Below are 6,000 nucleotides of genomic sequence, written 5' to 3' on the forward strand. Positions count from 1 at the left end.
CCCCACCGACTAGGGGCCCCCGGGGGAATCCCCCGTCCGAGGCCCAGCCACCCTGTGCTGTGTGCACGGCCCCTCCCCCCGGCAGAGCTCGGCACCGCCGCGGTAATTACTCTTCCCAGATGAGGTAATGATCGTTAATGTGCGCTGGATCCCATTAATTAACTCTGACTTAATTAACTCTTGCCTGTTTCACCTGACATCATAAATTATCTCGAGTGTCGGCTCCACGGATGTTTTGCTCTCGCGGCCGAGGAAGGCGCGTGTCGCAGGTGTCACGTGTGTTTGAGGAGGGCCTCTGGGGACGGCGGCTGGGCCTGCACCGCACCTTGGGGCCTTCTGGACACAGGCAAAGATCTCACCATCAGGCGTGCAGTTTCTTGCGATTTCATGGGGCGACAAGGCCCCAGGACAGCCAGCCAGGCGGGGACTCCATCCCCTCTGCCTTTTGGGACCTCGATGCCCTGGGTGAGGACAGAGCTGTGGGGTGGGGAGCTGGTCACCGCGATGGCCGCCAGGAGCCAGAGGCTCCAGGTCCAGCGCCATGGGCCCCTCACTGCAGCGCCGTGGCCCCTGAGCCACTGTCCCTGTCTTGCTAGCCTCCCTGCCCCCGCTGCTCCGGCCACAGCCCGGGCTGTGCCCCCACAGCCAGGCTGCAGGCCTGGGCCTCCCTTGCCTGTAGCTCTCAGACCCCCTGATGAGGGGCAGACGCCGCCCTGTGAGAAGGAGTTTGCCCGGCTGGCGGCCACACGGACGGGCGAGCCGGTGATCGGCTGGGCTGGGAGCCTTGCAGCCAATTTCATACCTCACCGGGCATTCGGATGGGCCCGGCGGGCAGCAGTGCCTCTGTTTAGCCCGGCCCAGTGCTGTCGGCCCCAAGGCACTGCTGCAGGGGGCTTCAGGCTGCTCCTAGGGCGGCGCGCCCCACAGGCCCTCTGCACACGGTGCACAAGCGCAGAACACACGCACAGCACACAGGTGCGCACAGCAGACACACAGCACACAGGTGCACACTCAGCACACACAGACACGGAGCCGGGAATGGCGCCCTGGCTGCAGCCCCTGAGCATGGAGCCAGCTGTCGAGGGAGCATGGGAGTGGAGACCCCCAGGAGCCCGGGCTCCTGCAGCCCCGAGTGGGCAGTCGGCCCTCTGAGCCCACGGTGCCGCCTTCTCGCTGGGAGGGGACACATGGCGGGGCTGCTGGCAGCTGCTGCGGGTCCCAGAGCACCTGAGGGGTGGCAGAGGCTTCGTGCCGGTGGGGGGGGGCAGTCCTAAGCCAGCAGTGCTTTCTGCTGCCCGTGGGCATCCGTGCCCCTCTGGCACCGCCCCGGCATGGCGTCTCCCCAGGACTTTCTGTCCCCAGCCCCCAGCAACGTCCCCGGGGGGAGCTGCCCGGGCCCCCGCTGTCTGCCCGTCTCGAGATCAGAGCCTGTGCCGGGCCCCGTGCCGGATTCCTCCCGCTGGCCGCCTGTGTCTCTCTCTGGCCGCCATGATGAAGACGTGAGTGGCAGGTGTGTCCCGGGAGCAGTTCCCATGGGGTGCGGGGCTGGATTGGGGCTCGGTCCCGGGGTCCCGGCCTGGCCGTGGACCCCGTCTCCAGGTGGAGCGAGCAGCCATGTCCCTCCAGGCGGAGTGGCAGTCCCCAGAGCCACAGCGGTTCATGGCGCTGGGCCGTGTGGACGGTCCACGCCCCCGGCCGCTCCCCGGCACCCCTGCAGGTCAGTCCAATCTGGCCCCGGCCACCGCACCAGGCACCTGTCATGCTGATGGATGAACCCGGTGCACTGTGGAGCGCCCAGCACGGCCCAAGGCCGCCTCCTTCCTGAGACGCTCAGTTCCGTGGGCGCCTTCATCCACTCAGTAGCCCTCCAGTGTCCACCTGTGGCGTGGCAGGCGCCGTGCTGGGGAGGGGACACGGTCTCTGCCCTGGTGCGAGACGGAAAGTGCGTGTGCGTGTCTGTGTGTGTATGCGTGTGCGTCTCTGTATGCACACGTGTCTGTGTCTCTGTGTGTGTGTGTGTGTCTGTGTGTGTGTGCGTGTGCGTGCGCGCATGCGCTTGACGCCACCCGCATGCCTTCGTCCAATGGCAGCACGGGAGAGGCCCAGTGGTCGCCGGAGGCGCCCGGGCAGAACATGGCCCTGTGGGTATGCCGTCAGCTCTGTGAGCCTCTGCTTTGAGCGGGCGTCTGTCTCGCGTCCCGGCAGGAGCTGGCTGTGGGCAGGGTTGGCAGGGGAAGGCTGGCGTTGTGGGGGATGGGGCCGCGAGGACTGGGCAGGGTGGGCCTCTCTGTCCTGCGTCCAGCCTGGGCGGTGGGCCAGCTCCTCCCAAGGGCAGCTGTGAATCCCCTCCCACGGAAGGGGCTCTTGTGTGGTCCCCCCAGCTCCATCTGACCCAGGGGGACCCCGGGATGGTGAGCTCTCCAGGGGACACACAGCGTCCTGGGGAAGCGGGCGCTGGGTTTCGGCCGTGGCCCAGGTGCTCCCACACCCGGGGGAGCTGACCCTGACCCCTGCTGAGTGCTGCACCCCAGGCCCTGCTCTCCTCGGGCTTGGTGCCCTTGGTGGTGGTGGCGGACGCTGTCACGTCCTGTGAAGAGAGCGTGGGGGCCCAGGGGATCCCTTATGGGTGGAGGCTCCTGCACCTGCCTGCGAGCTGCCAGGTGAGACGTGGGGGAGAGGGTCCCGGCTGGGAGGTCTGCGTGTGACGTGTTCGAGACGCCAGACAGGCTCGTGACCTTCAGCCTGGAGCCTGGGGACAGCCCAGCAGGGGTCAGGGCCACACTCAGGCTCTCCGGTGTCTGGATGCCAAGAGCCTAGGCACTGTCTGCAGGCTGTCCGGTCCAAATGCTGTCCTGCCATGGCACTGGACAGCCAGTGTGATGGCCTTAGCAGGAGGCTGTGCCCCGGGGGCAGGCGAGAACGGGGTGGCCCCTGCTGGCTCCCCCGTGTGCCTCCCCCAGGTAAGGCCATCCTGGGACTGGACCGTGAGCCCACAGAGCTCTGAGTGGTGGACTTCCACGGTTTATAAACAGCCCCACTGGGGGAAGGGAGGCCACGGATCAGAGGGAGGCAGCCGGGCGGCCACGGGCACGCAGGAGTGGTGGCCGACGGCAGGCCGAGGAAGGCTGTGATCTCCACTGCCCAGGCCGTCACAGAGCACGGGAAAGCCGGCCTCGGGGGCTGCAGGAGTTAGGCCTTGGCTGGGGGGCGGGGGCTGGAATGTGGGCTGACCCATTGCCCACAGCAGCTGCCTTCTCTTCAGCCTCCAGGGGGCGCTGTGACAGCTGACCTAGAGTGTCCGAAGGAGAGCGACAGGGAACAGGGAGGGGCTGGGGACACCCCAGGAGCCAGCCACGCCCTCTCCCCCCAGAATGCCCCGTCTGATGGGTGCGGAAGCCGAGACCCAGGTCGCACAGGCAGCAGGCAGGTGGGGGACCCAGCCTCTCGGCCCAGGACTGCAGGGCTCAGCCGGCTGCCCCACCGCATCTCCTCTGTCTGCCGCCTGCACCTGCTGCTCCCAAGGGCAAAGGAGCTGAGCCTGGGATGGGGGGTGGGGGCGTGCAGAGCTCTGAGCTCCTCTCGCTGGCTCCCGTGTCAGCGTCAGAGCCCTGGGGATGCTGCTGCTGCCCCGGTGCTGGGTGCGGGGAGCCCGCCCCAGGCAGCTTGTGAAGAGCCGGGTTTTCTACACGCGGTGTGGACAACGGCCTACATCAGCTCCTCTTACCTGGAGAATCAGGGAAGCCTTCCTGGAGGGGGAGACTGTACAGCAGGGCCCTGGCACACAGGCAGAGATGAAGGGGAGAAAGGGCGCCCCACACGGAGGACCCTGCCCCAGGGAGAGGCGACAGGCGTGGCCCAGCTCCGTGGTGGGAAGTGCAGTGGGGTCGCTGTGAGAGGGGGGCCGTGCAGGGAGAGGGAGGCCCTGCACAGAGCTTCCGTGTTTGGATTTAATTTGTTGGGTAATGGGAAAAGGGGTCTCAGAGAGCAGAGACCACTTCTCATTCATCCCTTCTGTCCCGCCACCTCGTCCAGTGCCCAGGAGTCCATTACCGTGCATCCAGTGGATGGGGGACCGCGGGTGATGGACGGGTGGGAGGACGGATGGGTGGACACGTGCGGGAGGCTCAATGATGCGGGTGGTGAACCTGACGGTGCGAGTGGACAAACGGGCACTGGGTGACGAACAGTGTGTGGGCAGTGGCTGAGGGGGACATGACTGACAGCTGGAAGGACAGAGATGGACAGGCACAGACACGGTGGATGCCGGGGTGAAAGGTGGAGATGCAGGCAATGTGTGATGCCGGGTGAATGTGTGTGTGCGTGTGTGTGTGTATGGGTGGATGGATGGATGGACGGACATGTGTGTGTGTGTGTGTGTATGGGTGGATGGATGGATGGACGGACATGTGTGTGTGTGTGTGTGTGTGGGTGGATGGATGGATGGATGGACGGACATGTGTGTGTGTGTGTGTGTATGGGTGGATGGATGGATGGACAGACATGTGTGTGTGTGTGTATGGGTGGATGGACGGACATGTGTGTGTGTGTGTGTGGGTGGATGGATGGATGGATGGACGGACATGTGTGTGTGTGTGTGTATGGGTGGATGGATGGATGGACGGACATGTGTGTGTGTGTGTGTGTGTGGGTGGATGGATGGATGGATGGACGGACATGTGTGTGTGTGTGTGTATGGGTGGATGGATGGATGGACGGACATGTGTGTGTGTGTGTGTGTGTGTGGCTGGGTGGGTGGATGGTAGGATCGATGGGTGGGTAGATGGGTGGATGGGTGGGTGTATGGAATCATGGTTTGTTCATGTGAGGGTATAGCTGGATGTGTGCATGGATAGATGGCTAGGGCCCCACCTGCCTGCTGCACACGGCCCACCTGCCTGCTGCACACAGCTCCCCCTGCCTGCTGCACACAGCTCCCCCTGCCCTGCTGCACACGGCCCCACCTACCTGCTGCACACAGCTCCCCCTGCCCTGCTGCACACGGCCCCACCTGCCTGCTGCACACGGCCCCACCTACCTGCTACACACAGCTCCCCCTGCCTGCTGCACACAGCTCCCCCTGCCCTGCTGCACACGGCCCCACCTACCTGCTGCACACAGCTCCCCCTGCCCTGCTGCACACGGCCCCACCTACCTGCTGCACACAGCTCCCCCTGCCCTGCTGCACACGGCCCCACCTACCTGCTGCACACAGCTCCCCCTGCCCTGCTGCACATGGCCCCACCTGCCCTGCTGCCCCGCCTGGGTCCCCCTCTCCTGTGGTCACCCCAGCCCCTCTCTCAGTCACCCTCTCCCACTGCCCCCATGGGTCCAGCCAGCTCCCTGACCTGGTGCCGGCTGCCGCTGGCTGGGAGGACCTGGCCGGGCTGTGTTCACGCCGGGGGCCAGCAGGGGCAAGGGGCTCTGCCCAGGTCCGGGCAGTGTGTGCTGGCTTCCCGGGTCACAGACACAGGCCCTGTGGCACCGGAGGCCACCCGTGGCTCCTGGACAAGAGCAAACCCTGCCTTGCTCGGGGCTGGGAGATGGAGCAGCTGTCGAGAGAGGCGGCCATGCCACCGGCCCTGGTCCAGTGTGTGTCCCCTGCCCACTGATGCTGTGGCCCGAGCCACCCAGGCCGGCCATACCTGGCCTCTGCCTGGTTCCCGCCGGACCCCCACTGGCCAGACAAAGGCACTGCCCCAGGCCTCTGTGTGCCCCTAGCCTGAAGCAGCCCGGCTGCCAGCGACAGCCTGCCGGTCTCAGAGTGAGCCGGCTCCGTCTCCAAACCCACCGCTGCCTTGGAGCCCACTTGGGGGCTTGGGGCTTGGGGGGCCCCAGGATGAGCCGACCCAGCCCACACCTCAATGGCGGTGGCTCGGTCGCTGCCGTCGGCGTCCCAAGGCCGTGGGACAGCCCCGGCCCTCCCCAGCTCAGCGGTTCTCACCAGCAGAGCCACTGCCCGCACCACGCCTCTTCCATCAGTGCCACCCCCACCCCGTGTGC

The sequence above is a fragment of the Lepus europaeus genome, chromosome 4 (assembly GCF_033115175.1).
Source record: "Lepus europaeus isolate LE1 chromosome 4, mLepTim1.pri, whole genome shotgun sequence".
NCBI lineage: Eukaryota > Metazoa > Chordata > Mammalia > Lagomorpha > Leporidae > Lepus > Lepus europaeus.